A 12,616-nucleotide genomic window follows, 5' to 3' on the forward strand; every position below is an offset into this window, starting at 1 on the left:
CTTGCTAGAATGTGTATTGATCTCGCCTATCTCTGATCTTTTGTTTTTGATGCTCAGAATGTCCTTCTCTCCTTCTTCACTTGTTCCTACTATCCTTCAAAGTTCAATTCACATGCCGCTTTCTTTATTCAACCTTCATTGACTTGCCCTATCCCTGGTAAGTTAGCAGCTGTCCTCCTCAGACTCCATAATGCACTTTATAAGTTTCCTTTAAAATTTTTTAAATTTTATTTTTATTAATACATTTTATTTTAAATTCCATCTTAATTTACAAATATCTTTCTTCCCCTAGGTAGTGAGCCATCCTTTTAATTGAATATTGTTTAAAAGAGAGGAAAAAGTTCAGCAAAGCTGACACTTTAACTGTATCTGGTAGTATATGCCATATTCCACACCTATAATCCCCCATCTTTGCAAAGGAGAGAAGAGTTGCACTTTCTCAGCTGTCTGCCAATGTCAGACATAGTCATTATAATTAAGTGGCATTTAATTTTATTTATTTTTTGTCCTTTCTTTTACATTATTGTAGTCATTGTGTATATTGTTTCCTAGTCCTACTCATTTATTCATGAGTTCACATGAATATTCCTATTTTTCTGAGTTCTTCATACTCATAATTTCTTACAGCGTGGAAATATTCCACTGCTTTCAATTTGTTTAGCCATTCTCTAATTGATAGGCATTTATTTTGTTTCCATTTCTACGCTACTACAAAGACAAATATTGCCCTGATTATTTTGCTGTATGGGGGATCTTGCTTTTTGCTTTTTATTTTTTTAATGTGTATTTCTTTTTTTTTAATCTCTTTTAGTACTAAGATCCTTGCATCAAGTCAAAAGTAATGAACATTTTGATTAATTTTTGTTTATCTTAATTTCAAATTGTTTTACAATTGGTTAAATCAATTCACAGCTCCACCGTCATTGTGTTAGTGGGCCTGTCTTCTCATTCACAGCTCCTTCCATACTGACCATTTCCATCTTTGGAATTTGCTGAGTGTGAGGTGAAACCATGGTGGAGTTTTCATGTGCATTTTTCTAATTATTAGTTATTTGTAGTAATTTTTCATATAGTAATTAATAGCCTGGATTTTTTCAAGCTTTATCTTTGACCAGCTTTGTGACTTTCTAATGCACTTACTCTGCAGTGCAGTTTCCCCTGGTTACCTGAGTTATGACCTCACTCCCCATTAGACAGCCAGCTTCCTGAGGTGAAGGAATATGTCTTTTTAAAAACTTTTTCATTTCCCTCAGAGCCCAGCACAATATTCTACTTATAGAAGTTGCAAACAGCTGATAAATGTTTGTTCTATTGCTATATTATATTTCCCATAGCACTTAGCACAGGGCCCTGAACCAGTAAATGCTTAATAGATGTTTGTTTAGATGGTTTAATAAAGCAAAATGAGGAATAATTTGCTTTCTTCTTCCTCTTTTGCCTATTTCCAGGATCCAGTTGAAGCCTTGAGGTCCAGCTTTTGATTTCCTGTTCTGTGACTGCAAGGTAAAATTAATTAGGGATTTATTCATTTATATAATTATTGGGAACCAACAATAGGCCTAATGTTATGATTAATTTTGTGGATGATAATCAAAAAAGATGAAATGAGAAAATGCCCTCAAAGCACTTGGCAAATCTTTCAGTACTATAGATATGTCAGCTAGCATTATTATTATTATCAATGATCACATGATCCTTTCTCACAATCTAAATGAAAGCCAAAAGAGAGAATAATGCTAGAAAATGTATTAAGTTGACTCTAACCAAGCGCCAAATTAAAGGAAAAGGACTAAATTTTATGGATGGTCAGAAAAAGTAGAGATTAGTTTCATTGGCAGAAACTAATAAAAAGATTTTATGCAGTTGGACACTGAAGGAAAGATAGGCGTTGGATGATAGAAAGTAGTGGGGAGGATGATCCTGGTGGGAAAAATGGTATAAACAAAAGTAAGGAGGTATGAATAAAATAATAGATGCAAAGAATAGTGACAAAGTCCACTAGTCTGGGATAGAAGATAGGAGCAGTAGGAAATTAAGAAGGCAGTAGAATTAGGTGTACCTTTAGAATCAACATAAAGAGACAGAAGCAGGGTTTCCTCCCTCCCACCTTCTTCTTCAGTCCTATGTAGGTAGTGCTATGCTGCTCAGCATTTAACAACTGGCTTTCTGAAAGAAAAAACAAGTGCTCACATTTTTAACCTTAATCTGCATTATTAACATTTTTTCCATCACTTTCTTAAGTCAGATAATTAATAAAACATTAAATCAAACTGATTTGTAGGATTTACTGATTTCTAACACATATTCATTTCGAAAATTTGACAGCAAATTCCAGCATATCCCTGAATATAAGCCAGTAACATCAGTGGCTCCTTATTAAAACCCTTTAAAATTTGGCCCTAACCTATCCTTCTTGGATCTATTATGTATTACAAACTGTTGTGCAATCTAGATTTTATCAAACAGCCACTCCCAACATAGGATATTCTATCTCCTATTTCCATTCCTTTGCCCTGTCTGTCGCCCATGTCTAGAATACTTAACCTCATTTCCCCCATTTTTGGGAACCATAAGTTCTCTTATGGCTCAGCTCAGGTGCCTCCTTCTGCTAGAAGCCTTTCTTGATTTCACTTTCTTGATAAGTTGTTATCCTGCTCCTCCAAATTACTTTGTATTTATTTGTATCTTATATTTACTTTTGAGGAGAGCCCCATGCATTGTGAGGATCCACATGTAGCTGTCTCCCTATATGTAGGATGGGAGTGTTGTGTGACATCTTTAGCTTCTTTTCTCTCCACCCTTCTCCAAGGGAGACTAATTCTTGCCAGAAGAAGAAACAAGTTGAGATCTGAGGCAACTCTGTTCTTCTCAGAAAGAGGGGGTGCCAGGTTAGAAGTGTATCTATCTTCTCCCTTAAATATTGTTAGTCCAGGGGGATCAATTTAAATTCTGATTGCTGTTTCTCATTATTGGGGGGAAGGGAACCCCAACTTCTAGATTCAAGGCTTGATCCATTTTCTGCTTAGTATCAGTTCTACAAAGAACACACAGTGAATAGCAAAGAAACCCATTTATTCAAACTAAAGCAAAACAGATGTCATAGAAGATATACATAGACAATATATACCAGAAAATATAAAGATGTAACTCAGAGGAGGGGGAGGAGGGAGAGACAGACAGATTGAAAGACTATCTTCCCTCTCTCTACTGGAGCAAATTGGCTATAGGAACATGATGGAGACTATCAGCTCCAGATAACTGGAAGTTTGAAGAATCTTGCAGAAGACTGAAGAAGGTGGAACCTCTCATTCAGGGCAGGAGCTCTCATCTCTACCAATGAGGAAGAGGTCCTATGTCAATGGGCTTTGGAACTAATTACACTTATCTACCAACATCAATGTTTTTTTTTTTTTTTTTTACATCATTGGTTCTTAAGCTTTATTTTTTTTTTTTTTGCTCATGATGCAATATGCTTTGCTGTGAGAAATTGTAGTATATTGAATATTTAAGTTGGCAACATTACAAGACAGTTGGGAGAGTCACACATGCACAGTTTTTTTTTTAATGTAAAAGTTATTTTTGCTTGAATTCTTTTCAAGTTCAAGATCTAAGATGTTTTGAGGTTAATGCATTCATGTAAAAGACACTTAGTTTGCTTATTTTGTAAATATTATGCCTCCCATACTCTCTATGTTGGGTGGGTGACTGACATTTATATTACACGAAATTATTTATAAATTATCTTTTATCTGCAATAACATAATATCCAGAAATTCCTGGCACACATAGTGAAACTTGCTTTGGCACAGTCTTTGAGAACCATGGTCTACATGTTGTATCCCCTAGTAGAATATAAGCTTTTTGAGGGCAGAAATTGTTTCATTTTAAAATTTGTATCCTCACTTAGTAGGTGACTTAGTAGGGGCCTTGGCACTTAGTGGATACTTAATAAATGTTTGTTGAACTGGACTAAATTGAATGGAAGATAAGCGAGTGTGGAGCAAAGATTGTTCTTGCCATATCCTCAGCAGGACTGTAACATAGCTGAGCCACTACCTAACGTGTTACCTCAGGTGACCCTAGGTCTGAAATAGTAATCAGTGTTGGGAGGGCTCCAGGGACAAATGGGCACAGTCAGGTTGATTGCTTTTTATCTCTTGGGCCTGACACCTATTTCAGATGTGCCAGGAAGATAGGAGAAGGGGATCATGGAAATTCTAACAAAGGTACTTTGTGGATAAGTAGACAGTCTATCAACACACCTGCATTTCTTGCTAAGCTGCCTCCTCCCAGAATTAGCCTTGCTGACCACATGGACAAAAATGGTACTTTTTCCTTCTTCACTTCATTGTTTCAGCAGTCTTTGCTACTTGGATACTGCTTTTAGCTCACCGGATGCAGATGAGTGACAATTTCCAAGTCACATTAAATCCCAAAGGAAACTGAAAGAATAGCATACTTAGCACCGATTCTTAGCAGCACTAGCTCTCTCTGAAAAGCAAAACAAAGTAAAAGACAAAACAAAAAACCCAAACCCAGAAAGATAATGCCTGTATATCTTATTAAAAAGTTAGTGTCACTTGACAGGGGAAACTCCAGTGGCCTCATCAAGTTCAAGGCCATCAATTACCCCCCTTCCCCCTTCGTATCCCATCCTCCATTTCCAGGCTGTACCCAGGGCCTAGCCACCCCCTTCAGCTTCCTGCAAGAGTGAGAATTGTGCTGTGAGGAACCGGGACTGGCCAACAGGCATTAGGACTGGCCAATGGTGGAGAAATTTCTCTGGAACTATAAAACACACTTGGGGCTCAGCAGCAAGAAAACATTCCACAGTTGGTTCTCTCTCTCTCTCTCTCTCTCTCTCTCTCTCTCTCTCTCTCTCTCTCTCTCTCTCTCCCTCTCTCTGTCTATACGCCATGTGTTTCTTCACAGCTGTAAACCCCAGGGCCTGGTGTGAGGTGGGAGCCAGCGCTGTAGGCTCAGGAAGGGAAAAAAGGGAGGAAAAAAATTCCAGATGCACATATGTTACAACGATTAGGGAGAACAGGGGTGGTGGAGAGCTAGGCCTGAGAAGGGGGGAGACAGGTGGCTAGAAATAGTGGTCTTAGCTCAGCTTCTAGACCTCCTATTTAAAAAGGAGCAGACAAACCAAAGCCTAAGTGTTTGGAGACAAAGCAGGGGTGTCCAGAATGGCCCTGAGAGAGGTGGGTGGGTGAGCACAGGGCAGCAGCAAGGAACTGGGGAGGCTGTCTGTGGGCCAGCTGGCGTGAGGGGCTTCTGTCTAGGACCTAACCTCTTGGGGACGGTCCCAGCAAGCTGTGGTAACTAACTCTGTGCGAGACAGCAGTAGAAGACAGATATCCTTTCAATGAGAGAACAACTTTGTCCTCCCTAACAATGTCAGATTGGCCTGCACTATTTGGAAGCAAAGTCTAGGATTTAGAGCATCAGATGGTCCAGCGCCGAATTATAGCTCAATGGGGCAGATCAATATTCATTTAGTCCAACTCCCTTGTTTTCTCATATAGAAAAACTAAATTTCACAAAATGGAAATGGCTCGGCCAGGGTCATGCAGGGAGGGAAAACAGATGGGCTGAAACTCGGACCCAGGCTTCCCGACTACAGAGTCAGTAGTGAGCTCTCTTTCCACTGCAGTGGCAGAATAGCCAGGGGTGGATGCTGGAAACAAGACTGATTGGCAGCAGGCATAAAGGGACAGAAATCTGATCGTGGGGCTACAAGTGGCCAGGGGGCCGGGCCAGCTCGCAGTTTTTGAGGCTGATGACCACAGTGCAGATGAGAAAGCAGAGTCCGGACACAATCAGGCTCCAGAGGGAGACCTGGAGATTACTCCTTCATTCTGACCACCAGATGGCGCTTGGCCCAATGGGAATTTCCTTTGGGGACAACCCTTTAGGGCCTGGAGGTGGGGCAGAGTTGGGGAGGGGAAGAGTAGGGTGGCGAAGACTAATTGAACCTGCACTAGCAATCAGGGAGGATTCAGGAATGGCCAGTTATGCATGCTGTTCCGAATTGAACTCTGTTGCTTTTTGGCTCCGTCCCTTGGTCTTTCCCTCCCAGTTTTTCCTCCTTCTTCCCCCTCTGTATTTCCTCTTTCCCCCTCCCTTCTTTTCTCACCCCACGTCCACACTTGGGCCTGGGGATGTGTTTTATGGAGGTATAGAAATGCTTGGAATTTCTCAAACCTCGCTCCTGACTTTCAGGGCAGTTGTCTGTCTGCCTTTCCCATTTTTAGCCTGGACCAGCTGCTCCATCTGTTTTCTTGGAATTCGGAGCTTTAGTGTTTTAGTCCCCTCTGTTCTGGCCTTCATTGCTCTGTCCACATTGGGTGGATGGGGACCTGGAGAGTCCTAGTGAGATGCAAGTTTCCAGACGAGCCTCTGGATACCTTGACTGCTCGGAAGGGCTGCCTGGGAGACGGGGAGCTTGCTTGCCTTGCCCTGCTTTGGTCCCAAAGATAAATCAGAAGGGAAAGAGGATTGGTTGATTTACTGACACCTTTACACTAGAATGAGAAACAGGTCTATGGGATCTCAGACTTAGTGAGGATCCTGGGGTCTATATAATTAGGAGTGATCCTTTTTAATGTCTGGGGAAACCTGCGAACCCCCTTTTAGAATATTGCTTTAAAAGAATAAAATAAAACAGGGCAAAAAGGAAATGAAAGATTAGTGAAACTAAAGATTTTTTTTTTTTGTTCTCATCCAAGTCATAGATTTCCTGAAATTTATCCATAGATGTCCCAGAGGGATTGTTAAGAAACCTCAGAATGCAATCCCCTCATTTGACAGGTGAGAAAACTGAAGCCTAGAGACAAAGTTTCAAAGCTAAGTTAGTCAGTACAATGAAATTAATTATGACTACTAATTTTTACTAAAAAGGACATAATTTCCTACTTTGGGCAAATTCCTTTCCATTTCTTGTCCTCAGTTTCTCCACATGTAAAATTTCCTTAAAGAGATAAAAGCAGAAAGATCTGAGTCAAAATCCTGTCTTTGACACAAGTTAGTATGGGCAAATCCGAGTTCTGGTTTCCTCTGTAGTAAATTGGAGTGAATAATGATTGTAATACCTACTTCACAGGATTTTGAGGCTCAGATTAGATCAGTGATGTAAGTATCAATGCTAATTATAATTATTCAAAGTTTAATTTTAGGATTTTGTGTTTGTAAGTGAGGGAACAAGTAAGGTACCAGGAGAGTTAAGCAAGCATTGGTCATTTGTAATCACTTATACTTTACTGATGGACAGATGGTACTGGACAGAACTTTTGCTCAACCTCCTAGGAGAAAGATGCTACCTGGGAAGAAGAATCCTTTGGGACCCTAGGAAAAGAAGGGAGCCACAGATATTTTCAAAATATCTTTTTGGGCTTTTCAAGCCCTCTGGGAAATCATTAACCTTTGCTTTTGTTATTTCAAGTGCCTGCCTCCCAGACAGGCTTAGGGCCTGCCAAACCACCTGCGGACCTTATAAAATTCCAATGATTGGCTGGGGAAAACAATCTCAGCTACAGTTGCTGCTGTGGAAAGCATGATCCTCTTAGTGGCCTGTTGGCCTCCTGGGTGGGCACCTGACAACCTAAGCTTTCTCTCCTAGAGTTGGAATCTTCTATTACTATAGGAGTTTGAAAAGTCTTTTTGGCTTTGGCTTTGACCCCGTCCTATGATTCTCCCATGGTGGAAGCTGTGATAGAGAGAAAATTTACCCTTGATTCAGACAGAGACCAGGCCATTACCTATATGTATCATTTTAATTGATCTTCCCCTAATTATCCCTTCCCATTGGAAGGGCTTGACATTTTACCAGTAGAGTTTCATGCCTTTGGTGAAAGGTTTTTCCCTGTTAAAAATGTACTATTCCTGATAAAAAAGACTTTAACTGTTTTTAGTCATCTAACACTTCAAAGTATATGGGTTGAAAATGGGGAAAGAGCTCTTTGCTCATCTTGAAAGAATGTCACCATCTTCCCCCTCATTCAGATAATGGGAACTTTGGGAGGACATTGGACAACTGTAAAACATATAGAAGTTATTCAGAACTAGTAATAATAGGCATAGGTTTTAGAGAAACCTATTTAGGCCCAATGTGAAGGCACGTGAAGGCAAATTTCAAAACAAATAAAATTGTCTAAAAGTTGAATTGGTTGCCTTGGTAGTAGAGGTTGCTTGCCATTGACGGTCTTTATGTAGTAACTAGATGACCAGTTATGGGGGGTATTATTGATGGAATTCCTGGGGGAGTATGGATTGGACTAGAGGACTCCAAAAATCCCTTCCAACTTAGAGATTCCGTGACTAGATTTCATTTGAAATTAATTAGAAACTCATAATAGTTTTAGAACAGGAGGAGGAGATATTGGTGATTGGTGATTATTTGGATAAACTTTCTCACTTCTTATTAAGCCTTTGAGAAGTGATGTGTTCTGCTTAAGTCTTCACATCAAGCTATTAGCAATTAATTCTAGGATACCCATTGGGGTTCCAGGGCCAGTCCTCCTGGGAATGACTTCACTTATTGCCCATGTTCTCATGGGGACTGTCAATCTGGCAGCATCCAGGCCGCAGCCCGGAGGAAAATAAATGGCGGAAAGTTGGCTTTGGGTAGAGGCTGGAAATTGTGAGTGTGAGCCAAAGTGGATTTACAACCCATTTCTGTAAATACTCTGTTCGGGTGCCTACTCCCGGATTTGGGCTGGTTGGTTTTTAGAGGTCTAGTCCCATATCTCTTTGTTGAGTGCTTTTGGAGTTGTTCCTGATTAGACTGTAGAACACTCTCCCATATCTACCTGGTTCTATCTTTTAGCGTTCAGGCTCTGGACCTCCTTTCTTGTCTCTGGAACCCTCCTTCCTTAGCCCACCCCAGGCATATATGCATTTCATAGGCCACTGACTCTTGTTTATATTTAGATAGTGATGTCATCCAGCAAAGGTTTCAGATCTTCTGGAGGACTGGTCTCTGCCTAAATCATTCAACACATCAATATGATATTATTAATCAACATTAATCCATCACTTAACTTATGTTTTCTATTCTCATAACCTTACTTTTAAAGTCATAGAATTCTAGATCTGGAAAGAATTTTGGATATGAAAAAAAAGATTTGGGAGTCCACTTGAACACAAAGGGGGTGAGAGCAAGCAATGTTATTGAATGGCTAAAAATGGAATTTTTGATAACAAGTCTTGAAATATGTTAGTATCAGGATATAGGTCTTTTGATTCTTAGTCCAGGACAACCTCCTCTATACTCTACTGATTGCTCTGAGATTCAAGTACTTAGAGATAAAATAAGCATTGAATTGAATAGTCTTGACCTTTAATACTTTGAGATGTCAGAGAGTTGACCTGCTGGGGGTGGGAGGGAGTATTCCTATTATTGTACTGAAGTTCAAAGGGCTAATTGGTCCATTGTCTCCCTATTGTTCTACTGGACAGTCTCCTTAAAGGTAGTACCAGGCTATCCTAAGAAAGACCAGGAAATTCTGAGATCCACTTTTATTACTATTTGAATGCCCCAGCTCAGTGTGAATTCTACTCCTTAAAGCTTCCTACAGAACTCTGTCTGGAACTCTCTTTGCCTTAGACCTAATCTATCTTGTATATTAGGTTTATTCCTTTTTTTCAAACTGTAAGTTTCTCAAAGGAAGACATCATATTCCCTTTCCTCTTTGTGCGACCCATGGCCCAGGCCAGTTTCCCCAGATTCTGGGCTCATATGGACCTGGTATTTGAAGGATTTGACCAAAGAGAGTCAGTTTTTCTCTTTGGTCCATTGCCCTCACCTGGATTACTTCAGGGGAAAAAAGAAACATCTATAAATATACTCATAATATAACTCTGTCTAGATTTCCCCAGTAGTGAGTAACAAGATCCCCAACTTTCACATAGGCACTCAGGGTATCAAGAATTTGCAAGATATATTAAAGATAGAGTATGGACTGATTTTATTCCACCTACTTAGGAAGTGCATGATGCAAAAGATTTATAGGAATCCATGAAGAAAAACGGAAGCACCTAAGACATTTGTATAACCCATAACATTTACCTTGGAGAACAAACATATACTTTCATCCAATTGGGGACTGGAGATCAAGTCATCCCTTCCCGTTAGAACTGCACTAGTCATGCAAGTCATGGCAATAAAAGACAAGATCCAGATCTTTTGTCTCCCTCTCCCTCATAACATGGTACTTACTCCCCCAGCTACAAGAACCATATTGGCAATTTTCCTTTTCCTCAATAGACACAGGATTAAGGAAATTATTCCTGAGGAAATTAGTGACCAAACTCTAATGTCAAGATGCTTACTTTGGCCCTCTCTGCCTAAATATGGATCTGGCTCCATTTTTCTCCTCCTTAAGACTCTCTGGTATCTTGAACAAGGTTTAAGTGCCCAGCCTTTGCCATTAGTTCAGGCCTCCACTGTTTGTGTTCCTACAATTTTAGGGGTCCCCTTTACCTCAGTCCCATTTACTCAACAATCAGAATAGCTTTAGCAAAGGTTTAAGCTATAATAAGCTTTCAAGGTATAATAAGAACACATAAAACATTTCTCCCCTCCAACGTGTGGGTACATAATCTCCTTTTACAGTCTCTGCATAGGAGAGAGGGATTACGTTTACAATTTAGCTCAGGTCCTATGTAGCATGGTCCCAAGCCCCTCTGGGCTACAGGGAGCTTCTCAGGGCTTCACTGCTAGGCTGACAGCAACAGATGGCCAGTAATCCTGCTTCCAATGTCGCCATGGTTTGAGCTCTTGGGTCTAGTGACTCTACTGGTTGTGTCCACATCTGAAAAGAACAAACAAAAGAGACCCTATTTTCAAGTCCGTTCTTGGGGCCCCAAGGCCTAAAAGGGAACAGGAAAAGGCAACTTTTCTCCTCTATTCAGCTCAGTGTAGGATAGCCAGGTTAGGAGTGAATGGTGCCTTCACTCTGACCCCCATTTCATCTCTTGAGTGCTGCTGGTGAGAGACCGAAGCTATCCTACTCTGGTAGTTTGAAGTCTTCCAGGCTACTCAAGCAATGTCTACCCCCATGGTAGGGGAATACAGAATGTCCTCTCCCAGAAGTAGAACCCTGCTATCTCCCAAATGAGCTGGGCTTGTGCACAGTCTCATTACACTAGAACTGAGATCTATGCCCCAGGTAAGCCCCCAGAGGAGGGAAGTCTACCTGGCTTGCATGTAAGCATGTGACTTCCTCTACCACGTGTTTCTTCAGAGACCTAGCTGCTGCCATTTTATGAAGCAGGGAAAGTTGATTCTCAGACATTGTAATTTCTTAATTGTGTCCATAAAAGGAAACAAAAAATCAGAAGGCAGTCAGAAATTTGAGATCTCTGAGTTCCCTTCCTAGACTGGCTTGGTAATCAATCACATGCAGTTCATTACATTTCTCCTGAAAGTCACCATTAACTGTTTCTGGGATAAGAAAGAGGAAAGGGGGCTATCTTATCTTGGTCCCTTATTTTGTCTTATTCTGCAATAAGGTACAAGAAAAAAATGAAGATGAGGTACCGAAAGGAAAGAGAGCCCCCCTCCCATTACTTTGTTTTTTATAGACCATAAAGACTGGGGAGGCTCCTCTAACAGGTTTATTTCCCTAACTCTCAGGCACTAATCAACTTGGAAGAAACATCAGTCACTGGGGACCTATCAATAAACATTCAATCAATCAATATTTATTAAATATCTATTGTGTGCTGGGCACTGTGCGAAGTGAGGAGGATACAAAAAGAGGCAAAACACAGTTCCTACTTCAAGATGCTTACAATCTAATGGGGGAGATAACATGCAAACAAATATATCCCCAGCAAGTTATATACAGATAAATAGGAAGTAATTAGGAGAAAGAAAGAATTGGAATTAAGAGAAGAGTTTCCAGTGAGCTCTCATGGTGCCAGTGCTCATGCCTATCCTTCATTGGGAGGTACCCCTCAAATGCCACCAAATAAAGATCTGCCCTCTGAAATCTCACCAAGTTCATCAGGATTTCCCTAATATACCCAACCTGTCTCCTGTGTCTCCAGTACTGAGCATAGCAAATGTTTTGTGACTCTGCCAAATTGGCCAATGTGCTTGAGGTTTAGAAACAAATCCCTGAGGATTTTCTTTCTTTTTCTCTTTCCTACCCCTCTCCCACCCCCTCCATCCACCTCCTCCAACTCCAGTGGGTCAGGATATATAGTTTGTACTGCTGAGCAGGTGAATCAAAGCCTGGCAATTAAAGTCTAGGACAGCTAGATGGCACAGTAATGGAGTTCTGGGCTGGGCCTAGCAAATCTGGTCTCAGATGGATATTATCTGTGTGAACCCGAGCAAGTCTTTTAACCCTGCTTGCCTCAGTTTCCTCATCTGTAAAATAAACTGGAAAAGGAAATGACATTACAGTATTTTTGCCAAAAAACAAATGAACAAACAAATTCAAATGAGGTCATAAAATGTCAGACTACTGAAAAAACCACTGAAGAACAACAATAAAAATTATGGCCTGGCTCAACTCTGGAAGGTAAGGTTGGCTCGATTGCTCAGGGGTTTTGTCTCTGCTGTCTGACCCCAAAGGACCCACAGGCATAGTAGGATCCCACTAAG

General features: G+C 40.6%; 1 protein-coding gene across 1 annotated transcript in view; it reads left to right on the forward strand.

Moving 5' to 3' along the window:
• The window catches only part of ADAMTSL2 (ADAMTS like 2), an 89,861-nt gene that overhangs the window by 23,010 nt on the left and 54,235 nt on the right, over nucleotides 1–12,616 (forward strand). The window contains exon 5 of the mRNA XM_031949427.1: nucleotides 1,449–1,503. The gene's annotated coding sequence lies outside the window, so the exon portion shown is untranslated. The remainder of the gene's footprint in view (nucleotides 1–1,448; nucleotides 1,504–12,616) is intronic.

The sequence above is a fragment of the Sarcophilus harrisii genome, chromosome 2 (genome assembly GCF_902635505.1).
Source record: "Sarcophilus harrisii chromosome 2, mSarHar1.11, whole genome shotgun sequence".
NCBI classification, from domain to species: domain Eukaryota; kingdom Metazoa; phylum Chordata; class Mammalia; order Dasyuromorphia; family Dasyuridae; genus Sarcophilus; species Sarcophilus harrisii.